Below are 14,984 nucleotides of genomic sequence, written 5' to 3'. Positions count from 1 at the left end.
TTCAGATTTCTTCAGAAATTCCTCTCAAGATCTCTTATAAAATTTATTCAGAGGTTACGCCAGAAACCTTTCCATCATCTTTTCCAGAGATACACCCAAAAATTTCTCTTAAATTACCTGATTTTTTAAATTACTTCAACCATTTCCTAATATTAAAGCGATGCATACAGGAGAGCCAAGCAATTCTCCAGCAAGTCATCCAGTAGTTCTTTTACAATTATCTCCAAGACATTTTAAAGGATTTAATCCACGGATTTTTTTTTAGGAATTTATTCATGGATTCCTTCAATGATAATTCCTGCAGCTTTTGCAAAGGAATTCCTTCAGAAATTCATCCTACGATTCTTCCAGAAATAGGGGAAATTGTGTATTTTCGGCAGATTTGTTCTCTTCATGAGGGGCTTTTTGAAAGCTGTTTAGCTCAGAGTTGGCAAATCCTTCCCAACCAAGCTGAATTAAAGCCTGTATCCGCAATATTCGGGGCACAGAAACACAGCTGTAACTCTGCAATAGATACATCAAAATTGCTCAAATTTTGTCTAATAACATCTTAAGATGTGTTCATTTCACCTACAAAATTGCATGTGAATCGGTGCAGTACTTTTTGTTGTAGCAACGAATGAGTAAAATGTGCGCCATTGAATTTTGTACAGCCCCAAGTTCTGCTTGTCAGCGCTGTAACTTTTGAATTTGGCAAAGGAAATGGCTGAAATTTTGAACACAAACCTCTCAATCTACATTTGTTGCATGGACAAAATTTCAAAAAAAATCGATGCACTATCAACAATTTTATAGTCGAAACATGTTTTGGGACAGAACGTGATTTTAGCCTCTCAGACAGCAATTAGTCAGCACCCTTTATTGTTTCGATTGTACTACAGTAATGTTCCGATTTTATCACGCCCTCCACGTGTCAGTACTTCATTTTTCATTAAATTCCCCTCTTCTTCAAGATGAATGTTGAAGGTGCGTTCTGCGACGTTGAAAATATTGAAAATGCGTATAGATTTTGTAGAATATTTAAAAGCAGTTTTGAAAAGAGGCGTGATAAAATCGGAACAATACTGTATTGAAAGTGCTATACCAATAATCATCAAATTTTGCTGGCATAATATAAACATAATAAACTAGCTTCTGTGGAAATTTCATGAAAATTGGCAGAGAAATTCAAAAGTTATGAATAGGCAAAAATCGCACATGAAAAACACGAAAAATTTTCACTAACACTCACCCCTATCAACACCAGTAGCTTTCAAACCAGTTGGTCAAAGTTGATGAAATTTTGCAAGAAAGTGTCTCTATAAATATCATAACTGCTAACGAAATTTCATAATTATCATCACAGAACTTTGAACTGTAGCGTAAAAGAACCACCCAAGTAACAAAGTGACAACCTTTCAGCTTTCATGCTTATTTATAAGGGTTTTATTATAACAGCAAACATGCTACTTTGCTTAAAGGATCCATTTAATGATGCTATGCAGCCACCATACTACTGGTTGCCTTGAAAACCTTTTGTAGCTAGACAGTAAGATCAGACATTGATTGGTTTTGATAACAAATTTAACATGACATTCTATGCCTTCTTAAAGCCGTTCGATAAATCTATCGAATTGATGCTTATGGAAGTCATCATAAAATAATGTATAAAAGTGTTTTGTTTTCATAAATGCCATTACTAAACCTAATCAAGAACTACACAAAGGACCAGCGCAACGGCTGTCGCCCTTGGGGAGTATCGGGTTGAATATATATATACATGGTGTTTACGGCGCGTGCTGTGATCTGATCGGCTATGCAGGTCCTTTCTTAGCAATCTCTCAGTAGTGGTTCTTCCAGTTGAGGAAAGAAACCTGCATAGCCGATCAGATCACAGCACGCGCCGTAAACACCATGTCGGATTGGAGGCTTCAAACACAAGCCTGAACGCTGAATTGCCGCAGAAGAAAACTATTTACAGAATCTTACCTGACGTACACGGTGTTCAATAAGTTCGGATTCACAGTAAAATTCAATTAATTTCCCATCTGTAATTCAGATTTGCAAAGTGAATGTATTAATTGAAAGCTCACATAATACTGATCAAATACAGTATATGTTTTGAAATAAGCTGTCTTTTATCCTTTTGTAATAATTGCAAATGTGTCTCAAGTTCCTTTCGGCCGGCACGCACGTCTGTCATTTGTATTTCGTCTTTTTTATTGAGTAATGGTGTTAAGTTAAATCAAATTAGGTTGTTGTCCTCAGCATTAGTGGTAGCAACTATGGCCATACGAAATAATCTATAAGATTCAGATTATGTGAAGTACGGACTCATTTTATTTTGATTTTTGAAATTGCTAAAATTGCCGCTGTACCTGTTTTAACGATTTTTGTTTTGTCAAAAAGCAAGGCTGCGTCATATCTCAGTTTAATCCATGATTATATTTTCCAAAACTTGATTATATCCCTATTGTGGCAAATTTTAACCAAAATTGGCTTTATATAATGTACTTATGCCTTTTTCATAGATTTAAGCACATTTTGACTAAACTTGCAAATTTATCACCATATCATCACTGAAATAGCAGTGTAAAGCTTTTGTCTATTAATTTAGTTTTTTTTTTAATTTAGTATAGTGAGATGTAAACTCAAAAGTCAACGTTTTAGACTTCTGTAGCTTGAGCAACTTATCGAATATTATTCCAGCGTGCCGGAGCTAACAAACTTTAGATACATCTAAGGCTTATAAAAAAAACAGTAGAAAAAGACTTTATTCAAAACCATATGCTATATTTGATCAGTGTTATATGACCTTTCAATAAATACATTTACTTTGAAAATCTGGATTACAGATGTGAAATTAATTCAAGTTATATGGTGTATCTGAACTCAGCCGTGTTTTGTCATGCTCCCGGATGTGAAATAGCCGCAATGGAGTAGAACTGAAGAAATCTATATAAATAAAAATGGAATGGTGTTTGTATGTCACGAATAGGCTCGGGAACGGGTCAACAGATCGACATGATTCTTTCACTGTTGCATTCTGCCAGGGCTCCGACGTGTTCGTACGAAAAAATAATTAGAAAAAGTGACCGGGAAGGCAAGAAAAACGGGAAAATTTGAAATTCCATTTTGAGGGGCATTTCTTCATGGAACCGGATGTCAAAAAACAGAGTAGGCAGGCAGAACGACGTTTGTCGGGACTGCTTGTTTTTAAAAATGAAATGTGAACCATTTACGTGAAATATGAGTTCAATGTAAATAATGAGGCTCAGCTGTCAAAATTATATCAGGTTGCTGTTTGGCCTCCATATAAGCTGAAAAAATCCGGATGGCTTAATACCGGCTTTTAAAACAACTGTTTTGCATCTATACTGCTTTCATAAATGCGATTTCTAATCAATTTGTATTAATAGATTCTTTCATAAAAGCAAAAGTTATGCTGATAAAAAATGATGTTTTTGTCTCCGCCATATTAACTTGAGATGATTTCGCTAATTGATGCTGTAAAGTAGAGCACATATCTATGTGACAATTCGTATAAACCATTACGAATTCTTAACAAAACTAATTTAAATGTGTAAAAGAAACCAAAATGGAAACGTTTTAGGCCAATTTTGTCAAAAGTAGTTTAAAACGAAAATTAAAAGTTTTATTTCTAGAAAAAATATTGTAGAATATTACCGATTTTGAAAGAGGCATTTATTCTGCGAATGTTTCACAGTACATTTCACAGTAAATTTGGCAGGGTCATGGAAACTAAGTCACTGTTTGACAAAAAAAACCACTCTTGATATATGACAATTTTGAAGTTCTAGTGATAACGATTTTTAAGAAGAATTTATCGTAGGCAAGAATAATTAATAAATTCCAAAATGCTACTATGAATACCCTTGCTAGTGTAAGTAGCATCTACTAAGATAGAGTGGCATGCAACAGGTTATCATAAATGTCAAACTACTTTATTGCAATTGACTTTTAGCACCCTTTGCAACCTTCGCAAGGGTGGGCCAACTAGCCGGATTCTAGTCTCCACGAGGTTTTGGTAGAAGCAATGAAGATGTTATTGCCTTCGTATGAGTTTTATGAATGTTGTTTTATAATCACCTTGTAGTTCAGCATAAAACTTAAAATGTTACTTGGGCATCTACTATGCGAATGAAAATTGGTCATGATTGTACAAAATGCTTAAAACCACGTCTGTTTGTTTTTCACCTACAGTTAAAAGTAATGCATCGATTTTTATGAAATTTGGGAGTTCGGAGTAGGCTGTGCGCGCGACTGGTTGTGTACACGTTGTCTGTCACGTTTTTCTTCGGTCTCGTGAATCGGCCGGCCGATTGGAAACGGCTAGCAGTGCTACGCCATCCGGCAGGTTTTCAAAAGTGTGGTAAAAGTGATTTGTAATCAGAATATGCAGAATTTATCAGTAGCAATCTTTCTTCGATCCGCTGGTATTTCGGTCGGTGCTACACCATCCGGATTATTTGATTTCTCGCAAAGTTTTGGTGTATTTTCTTAGTGCCGCATCAGCAGAATTTTATTTTTCGTGTTACATGAAGTTCTCTCCACGTAGCAGTGTGAAGGATTATTTCCATCCCCACATGTGTTTTGCAGTTTTTCGGTCTTCTAGTCAGTGTTGTTTGGCTGACATAATTGGGTTATCGTTCCGTTATCAGTGTGCGTAAATTTATTTCGATTGAGAATAATCAACTAAGATATTTAGCTGCTAACTCAAATAGTTGTGTAAAGGAATCCACACTGATGGTTTTTGGTGGAATTGATTAATTACGTGCCGGTTCTGAAGAAGTGGCGAGCAGAGGAAAATTTGTTTTTGTCAATGTTCCGTTTCTTGAATCAATGGTTTGGTGGGAGCCAGTCACACCGAAATGTCTCGTGCATTTTCAAGAACGTGGATGGAGTTATAAGAAGAAAACGTGAACGTTATCAAAGATTTTGCCAGGAATAACTGTGACGGTTCGGAAACAAAGGAAGAGGAAAACTATCCACGGCTTCTTGCAGGGAGCAAAGAGACATTCAAAGTTGGAGACTCCAAATCGGATTGGAAAAGCAAATGGGTGAGACCTTTCCTATATTCATTATTTGGCATACAATGTACATTCGTATATATCTTATAACATACTAACATCTGGAGCGTTTGGTACGGTATGTTCACTAGTATGGGACAAACATCAAATACTCGCTCCAGTTGACTTTTTCGATTCCATTTAGGTCCCATATGAACTGTACAAAATTTCAGCGCAATCGGTGAAACTATAATTTAGCGCAAGCGGTTCAAAGTTTTCATAGGATTTACTATGGGAAAAGTTACACTTTCAAACAAAAAATCCCAGAGGTCGCACTTTGTCTCCTTAATTCAAACCGATCAACGCTTCTTGTAGAAAAATCATTTATGAAACTTTCCTTCGAAGACCGCAAAACAATTGGATGCATGTGAAAAAAGTTATTGATTTATTACCGATTAGTGATCCGACGAACGGCTTATTGTTTTGTTTTATCAGCAGCACTGTAGCTGCTGCCTTGGCTGCTGCTGTTTCTGGGGGTGGTGATGCCACCCGCCACCCCATGCAGCAACGGCAGCAGCAGTGCTGCTGATAAAACAGAACAAAAAGCCGTTCGTCGGATCACTAATCGGTAATAAATCAATAGCTTTTTTCACATGCATCCAATTGTTTTGCGGTCTTCGAAGGAAAGTTTCATAAATGATTTTTCTACAAGAAGCGTTGATCGGTTTGAATTAAGGAGACAAAGTGCGACCTCTGGGATTTTTTGTTTGAAAGTGTAACTTTTCCCATAGTAAATCCTATGAAAACTTTGAACCGCTTGCGCTAAATTATAGTTTCACCGATTGCGCTGAAATTTTGTACAGTTCATATGGGACCTAAATGGAATCGAAAATGTCAACTGGAGCGAGAATTTATTTTTTCCATACAAGCATGTCCCACACTAATGTTCACGCATCCTACCTCCCCTGTAGATTCGAGAACTGTTTCGACGAAAGAACAAACGTTCCAAACTCGAGGCACTTCGAAGAATCATCCTCCTCTCCTCTTCTTGGCGTAACGTCCTCACTGGGACAAAGCCTGCTTCTCAGCTTAGTGTTCAATGAGCACTTCCACAGTTATTAACTGAGAGCTTCCTCTGCCAATGACCATTTTGCATGTGTATATCGTGTGGCAGGCACGAAGATACTCTATGCCCAAGGAAGTCAAGGAAATTTCCTTTACGAAAAGATCCTGGACCGACCGGGAATCGAACCCGTCACCCTCAGCATGGTCATGCTGAATACCCGTGCGTTTACCGCCTCGGCTATATGGCGAAGAATCATCTTTGCGGCAAATACAACGCAGTAGGCCTGGCCGCTTTGACGTTTGTGTCATATCTTTGATATGCTGCAAGCCTCAATATTGACAAGAAAAGTAATTGGGCCTAATCTTACCTAATTACTTTCCAGGATGCTTTCTCGTACTGGCTGCGTTTGTATTAGATTAGATTAGATTAGATGCATCGATTTTTATGAAATTTGGCACAAATAACACAGCGTAACAAAAAATAACTTTTTGTCTGTCTCAAGAGCAAACTTATGTGTCTCCGACAGATTTTGGGCCGCTGAATCCGAATCCGGGCTCAGATTTGCTCTAACACGTCACAATTTTGAGCTATACCTCAATTTATAGGGCAAAATATGCGATTTTGGGCTTTTTTGACTGCAAGCCATTAAGCCTGGAAATATTTTTTTAAGCAATCAAAAGGTTAATTGGTCAATTAACACCTAAATCAACGACTCATGCAAAATATTTCATTTTACCAAATCAAATTTAATAGTTTTAAGCGATTTATGTTAGGTACGATATTTCCCATGCAAGCCACCCTCTAAAAGTTGCATGCAAGTTTTCATACTAACATAAAATGCTTAAATCTATCAAATTTGATTAGGTAGAACGAAATATTTTGCATGAGTCGTTAATTTAGATGTTAATTGACCAATTAACCTTTTGATTGCTTAAAAAAATATGTCCAGGCTTAATGGCTTACAGTCATTAAAGCCCAAAATCGCATATTTTGCCCTATAAATTGAGGTATAGCTCAAAATTGTGACGTGTTAGAGCAAATCTGAGCCCGGATTCGGATTCAGCGGCCCAAAATCCTTCGGAGACACATAAGTTTGCTCTTGAGACAAAAAAATGTTGCGCTGTGTAATAAACATACACCAAAGAGTTCTCAGTCAATTATTTGGCCAATTTTACCGATTCATTACAGAGCCACTGACGTACTTCTGTGTCCCGATTATTGCGGATACAGGCTTTATACGACCAAGTTTCAGGAAATTTAGTCGACAGAAACCCCCCATGACGAAGAAAACAAACCTGCCGATAATACCCATCGTCATCCTATATGCTGAGATTCTTTTGTTTTTTTTTAGAGATGTTTTTACGGTTTTTCCAGTGATGTTTTTAGGATATTCCGTTAGAAAGTCCTTCAGGGATTCGTCCAAAAATTTGTCAATGAGCTTCTTCAATGATTTAGTCCAACAATTTAAGATTCATCCTAGGATTCCTTCAGAAATTCCACCAGGGATCTTCTTTCGAATTTTGAGTAAAGTATTTCTCCAATACGGGGGTGAGTAGGGATTTCTCCAAAAGAATCTCTTGTAATTTCTCTAAGAAGTTGTCTAAAAATGTTACAGGGATTCCTTCAGAAATCCATCTAGTCATGAGAGAAAACGAAGCCGTAGCGATTCAACGACACAATAGTTCCATTTCCATTTTTTTGGGGTCTCAAGTTAGCCTAGTGATTAAGGCTATGGATCGTCAATCCAAAGACGGCGGGTTCGATTTCCGTTCCGCTCGGGCAAATTTTCTCGACTCCCTGGGCATAGTGTATCATTGTACTTGCCTGTTGCCTCACAATATACAAATTCATGCTATGGCAGGCAAAGGAAGCCCTTCAATTAATAACTGTGGAAGTGCCCAAAGAACACTAAGTTGAAGAGAAGCAGACAAAGTCCCAGTGGGGACGAAGAGCCAAAAAGAAGAAGAAGTTCCATTTTCTCGCATTCCACTTCTTTAGGGATACGTTTTTCCCACCGAAGACGAGACGGGGAATGAAACGGCTTCTGTTTGTATTGTGCCACAGTCTGCCAGGTTTCATAATGAAGCATTACCGCCCGCACTGCGTTATTTTCCTGGGGTCCGAAATTGCAACATATTATGTATGTAAGCCATCAATTTAGTCGAAATATTTTTGATATATGCAGAGCCCATATTGCCGATGCGGTAAGGAAATGCCCTTGACTAAGGGTATAGAGTATCTTCGTACCTGCCACACGATATATGTACATGACAATAAGCAGAGGAATCTCTCAGTTAATAACTGTGGAAGTATTCATAGAACAGTAAGCAGAGAAGCAGGCCAGTTGGGACGTTATGCCAAAAGGAAGAAGATTTCTGATCTATGATTTTCTTTCCATCCACCTTCTGCAAAATACCTACGGCATTTCATACATTCTACACCATCAAATTCAACCCACCAAGATAATCAACCATGACGCTCGTGTAAACGACACAGAATTTATAGCTATTTAATTGATAAAATTATGCTTTTACGGCCCACTTTTAACTACTGGATCGGTGCGCATCCAACCCAGCGCAGTCAACAACAAAGGCCCAAGATCGTTCCACTTCGTTAATTCGGCTCTTTGTTTCAGCGACATTTTCTACACCGATCGTTCTGATAACCCCCAGTCATCGACAACGCCCCACCACGATGCAACGCATAATTTGGAAGTGTTTTGATGCTCACTGGAGATACGGTCAAAGCAGTAGGTCGATCGATTCAGTCGAAACCCCATGGATTCCGAATTCACCCACTGACACTACTGGGATCGGTGTGAGGTTCTTAAAAAGGGGCGGACGTGGATTGTCCTAGGGCATGTACGCATAAATTTGGTCCCAAAGTAGGTATGAAATCCGAGAATTTGTCTCTCCATAGAAGACCCAAAGTTTGGGAAAATTTACGTAACGCTCGTAAAACATAACTGTGGATATCAGCGCGTCGATCGCCGTTGGGTTCCTGGCTGAATTCAAACGATCAAGTAATTTACGATTCGTTGACATCGCTGCCATCGTCGTTGGTGAGCCTGCATTTCCCAATCGTTCGATTGTGCCTTATTGATCTGTATCAAATGGCTTCTTGGAATTGTTTGTTGTTTGGAAATGTAGGTGACATAACTGTGAATACTGAAGGTGCTACTTGAATCTTTATGTCGAACCATTTGAATGTTTTGATCGATCGACTGTGCCAGATAAATGCTACTGCTGCATCTGCTTGGATGATATGGGTTTCCTAAGCCAATTAAATGATGCAGGTTGGATTCCTAGATAGTTTTATTATTCGATTTATATGAAGCGTTCAGCTACCAGTTAGTTCGGAAGCTCATCAGTCTATTAACTAAGGCTGAAGGAAATTGAGAAGATGAGATAATCGGTATTTAAGCAACTATATCGAACATTCCACATTTTACTACAGCTTTAAAGAACCTAAGCAATTGAGCGTGTCTGCATTCTCCATTTTCTTGGCTCAGGTTGAAACAGTGTAAAGGTTTAAATATTCTGAAGAGCATTCGTCAAATGAAATTCTGTCGTTGGAATAAGGCTAATGATCACTCTACGAGCGATGCTTCACATTGAAATCGCATTGAAGGGCATTGAAAAGGCAAGTAGGTTAAAATTGAAGTACACTCATGTGTGCGCTTTTATTCAAATCCATTATGAAAATTAACTGATATCTGACTTGGGTTTACCGCCGGTCATAACAGACATAATTGCCCTTTATCGATTAAAATTGATCCTTCCAATACGCTTGGATAAGATTTTAAGCTACGTTGGCAGCATTTAGGAACCTAGTGTTCCGTCGTTGGGGGCTCACAATGGGTCAGAGGGGCGAGATTGTGTCAAAACATTATTTGAAATATCTCATCATATATTGCAAATGTCATCTTCGTAGTTGCCAGTGGCTCCTATCGAAAACTTAGGTTGCTAGAGCTAGATAAGACCTTTTTACAATTCCACTTTTATGGCTCGATGAAACATCATACTTTTGGGTGAATGATGCTTTTTATAATCTCTAACTCATATCCATACACTTGTAATTTTATGAAAAATCGACGAACTTTTCATCATTTGTGCATACACTCCCGATCGCCAGCACCCGGTCGTATTTTTTTCCTGTTAGAATTTTTCATGCCGTTATTATTATTTTTTTAATTCGGCCGGTGATTTTATAGTTATTTATTTGAGACATTAGACTAATTTCCTTCTGTGATCACAGACAGGCAGTCATTCAGCCGTATTTTGGAGTGTGTAACAATCGGATTTCAAATCCCTACAGCCGTCGTCATCGAGTTCCGTCGTGATAGTGTCGTAGTCGTTGCACCGGAAACTGGTATTAACCCTAAAATGGATACCTGGGGTCCATTGGACCCCAGGCGCCTTTCAGAGCTCTTCTTTGATGGAACACACTCAGCGAGGTGACAAAACTGAGGCCATGAAGGTATCCCTTTTAGGGTTAAGGAATGTAGTAGGCTATGCTGGGAGTAACATGAGTGGGACAGATAATAAAACTTCACTTGTGTACTGGACATCAACCAACAAATATAAAGAACCCCGTCGAAGAATTAGTTGTCCCCTTATTTGTCTAGGTTAAAAAGGAAAGTATATAACATTTATTTAAAGGAAAGTTTAACTAAACTAACCATTTCCAGCAATCAAAATCATGTTGCGAGACCATTGGCGTGAACCTCAGCAAATGAAGATCAACTACTTGCAAATTAATAGCCTCCGGAAAGGATGAGAACAGGTGCGACATGAAGTTCCACATACAAACGGGAAACGCTATGTTCTGACGTAAAATTTGTGGAAAGGAATAAATCGAGGTGGGTAGGTCCATCATAATTAATGCTAGCCAAGAAAAACCTATCTTGAAATGTGTAGAAAAGAAGAGGAGGTATCATAGAGGTATCATAACCTATATTTCTACGTTGCAATGTTTATAACTTGCCTATTAGGCCTTTATTAATTGGTTATAATGTGCACTTGTTCAGGAAAGTCTGTTTAAAAAAATACCTTTTTTTAAGCTGTCAAATAACATAAGGTTCCTGTGCAGCCTACACAATGAAGGCGTAAGATAAGCTTACGAAGATCCTATGTAGACGGTAATCAAATTAGTCCTGTTCAACGACGCAGGTTGAACTTGCTCGAAGTTGCTGCATCTTGCTCTTACCCATTTGTCATCAAACGGGTAAGAGCGGGATGCAGCAACTTCGAGCAACTTTAACCTACGTCGTTGAACAGGACTATTAGGAAACTCCTTCTATTCAACTTTTGCCATAGGGCAACTATTGTGTTATAATAATTCTAAATTAAACATTATTTTTCTAATTGTTTGTCAAATTTACACCCTGAACAACTACTACTAATCTATATGTTTTCAAATGAGGGGAAGACTTAACAAATCTTATATGTTAATGTATACTATACGGAATTTGCACACCGATGGCAACATACTATTCCATACATACAATATTGATGATTTTATAGTCTATCGCTCATCAGTTTGCGCCATTTAGGTGGAACTTGATTCTTTGTGCACTTGTTGTAGAATCTCCATCATACCTTTTTCCTGACATGCGACATAGGAGAGGGAAACGATAATTTACCTCTATATTCAAACATAATATTGTAGATTAAAAGTCCCCATTAAATAAGTGTTTGTTATAGAAATTTGGATCATATGTAGATGATCAGTAAGGTTGGTTGATTCGTTTGGCAATGACAATTGACTCATCTACCAGCCATAACCGTTGTCAAAAGTGCTTTGGGCTACACTACATGTTCAATAGATGTGAAGGACTATATGCAAATTTGAGCACTAAAGTGGACTCACACAAACTTAGTTTGTGAATTTTATGATGAAAAAACTGGTAAAATTTATTCGTTTATGCTAAAATATGTTGTATATTTAAGATTTCTTGAATTTTGAAATGAAACAGCGAAGAAGTATTGCATACCTATACCCACATTGAAATTACTTATGGGTTTGAGAAAGAAACTCGAGATTATTTACAGAAAGTTGATGAATTTTCACCGTTAAAATTCGGAAATGATAGAATGATGTTTTGTTAATTTTGATCAAACATTGATTTGTAATTGAAATAGAACATTTGTCATAGAGACTGGGTGTTGCACGGTTTATTACCAAACATCAAATGCTCTGAAAATCATGCATGGAAAATACGAAAAGAATATTGAATTACCCATCGAATTATAATAGTATAGAGAGGTAAGTGTCCATACAGCCAGGTAAAGGGTATTCAGCATGAATATGATAAGGTTGACGAGTTCGATTCCCGGTCAGTCTGGGAACTTTTCGTAATGTAAATGTAATTGTTTTCTTCATGCATGCCACATGATTTACACAAGCAAAATTGTCATTGGAAAAGGAAACACTCAGTTATTAACTGTGAAAGTGCTTATAGCAAACTAAGCTGTTAAGCTGGCTTTGTCCTAGTGAGGATTAAAAGTCAAGTAAAATACAATTGAAAAACTAGTGTTATTCTTAATAAGCATAACCCTAAAAAAGTAGTTGCATAACAGCTTTTGATGGTAACTTGTGTGAGAATGTTTTAATAAACTCTCAGTGAAAAAGTTAGCTTGCAAAATAGTCTGTATTTTATAAAGAGTTGAAGTCTGTTTCAGTCGATACAGTTTTGTAGCCTCTGTTGGGGCGGTTTTACTAGTGAAACTGGCAACACTGCACAAATACGAAGATTGTGGAGAACCCAGCCGCTTAGCGAACAGTTGGAAGTAGACTACCTTTGTGAAGTGCGGATGTATACACTTAAATGTAAGCTGCTTAGATGTAAGCTGCTGTCAAAAGGTGTTTTTCCGTGCAAATGTGGTGCTCCCAATAGCCTCTATACAGTGGATGTGCACTATTTGAGATACCACTGGGTGTTAATTACGTATGTAGGGTATCAGGATGCTTCGTTGGCATAGTCCCCTCGTTCGGCCTATCTCAATGTAAACCAAAAACTCAAACAAACACGCATAACTGGATATCGGAAAAGCTATGCGCCAAACAACTGTAACATTTCGTTTCAATTTTTGCACTTTGGAACATTTTTTTTTCCTCCCCTGTTGGGGAAATTAAGCCACTGCGTCCAATAGGCTGAACTTTTGTGGCATGTCCCGTTTTGATATTCGCATCTAGCCAGCTAATTACCATGTGTCAAGTAATCAGCTACTGCCACGACGCGTCGTCTCCCAGTCAGGTGCAATGGAATTAATAAACTCCATGACCTTCCCAGGTTTTGCGGACCAGATCTCACTGGGTTGCAAGCAACCACTATTTAGAAATCTTTGCCTGCGCGTGTATAAAGCACCACAACTGCAAAGCAGATGTTCCGAGGTTTCACGTTCCGTATTACAGAAACGACAGATATCACTCTGAATATGGCCAATATTTTTCAAATGATACCTGCTCGGGCAGTGCCCAGTTACTAGGCCAGTGTATGTACATAGAGCTCTCTTGTTGAGCTCTAAGAGCTTTTTGGTTTTATAAGCATTTGGTTTTAAAAATCGTTTTGACTGATTGCAATTTTTGACATCCATCCAATTGGATATCACCCTCTGCTCAGCCCAGCGTTTCAGGTCCATTTTAATTGTACAGTTTGATATACCACAGAATGGTTCTGGGCCAGCAAACTGTAAATTGGAACCACTTTTAGCAAGCTCGTCTGCCATTTCATTTCCTTCAATGCCACTGCCAATGCCACTTTGGAACATTAAAATTGAATGAAAATGTCACTTTGTTTAGCTTTTGTAGACGCCATGATTCTTCGGCTTAGTGGGTAGTCTATCCACATGATCATAAATGGCGTGATTCTGGAACATTTCGAATTGACTTTTCAATAACTGAACATTTGATGCGACGGTCAAAGATGCTATTTTGAACTTGTGTATTTGTTTTCAACGAAAAATAACTGTTTTACAAATTGAATGTGGGCCGAATATTGAGTACATTTTTTTCACTATGTACCCAAATATTGGCCCATCAGTAAAGTGACGTCAAAAACAGCGATAAAAAGACGTCTACAACATTTCTTGCGTAAGAACCAGAAAGAACGAACAGGAAGAAAGATTTTGTGTGCGATGACTGTAAAAATATAACACAATAATAGGGTTGCGTTTTTATCGCTAAATTGTTACTAAATTTGGAAAGAACTTTAGTTAAAATGATTTATTTCTAGTGTTTTTTGAAAATTTGGCTCAGAAAATATAGTTTAAAAGTAAGATTGGTGAACAAACAGAGATAATACTTCAGCAGAAATATTGAAAAAATGAGATAATTAATGGTTCAAGTGCATGCATGAAAAGCAATAGGCCAACGTTGTATCCACTAATAGGCCAATTTTTGTACCATAGACCAACGTTGCATACCATCACATCGAATCTTTTAAACTTAATTAAGCAAATTCTTGAATATTTACGTTAGTTTACTTTCAATTGGTGAAACATGCATTGCCTAGAGTGTGTAATAGGGTCGACATATTATTTCTAGTGCTATTAATTCATGAGTTATGGTCAAAATTGTCAAGGCGGCTTGCAAATTAGGCCAAGGAATGGTACATATACCCTATATGTATCGAGTGTAAGCCGATCTGAATAAATAAAATATAATGTGAGTTGTACCATGTGTATTGTGGTTCGATGAACGCAATCCTCTCGTGGACAGAATTGTACGGGTGTGTTCTTTTGTGGGTGAAAATGATGGCCCTGTTACAATAGATGGAGTAGAAATTTTCTTCACGCAATCAGTGGATTAGCAGTGAAAAAATTGAATATACTGAGAATATTCCCGTAGATCATTAATCGCTTGTCTTGTTAGTGTACGTTCCAAATTTCATTCAATTCGGTTCACTG

General features: G+C 37.7%; 1 protein-coding gene across 2 annotated transcripts in view; it reads right to left on the bottom strand.

Moving 5' to 3' along the window:
* The window catches only part of LOC134288220 (uncharacterized), an 837,108-nt gene that overhangs the window by 556,063 nt on the left and 266,061 nt on the right, over positions 1-14,984 (bottom strand). The window lies entirely within an intron of this gene.

This window comes from Aedes albopictus, chromosome 2 (genome assembly GCF_035046485.1).
Source record: "Aedes albopictus strain Foshan chromosome 2, AalbF5, whole genome shotgun sequence".
Lineage (NCBI taxonomy): Eukaryota > Metazoa > Arthropoda > Insecta > Diptera > Culicidae > Aedes > Aedes albopictus.
Note: the sequence above shows the minus strand (reverse complement) of the source record. Positions and strands in the feature narration are given on the sequence as shown.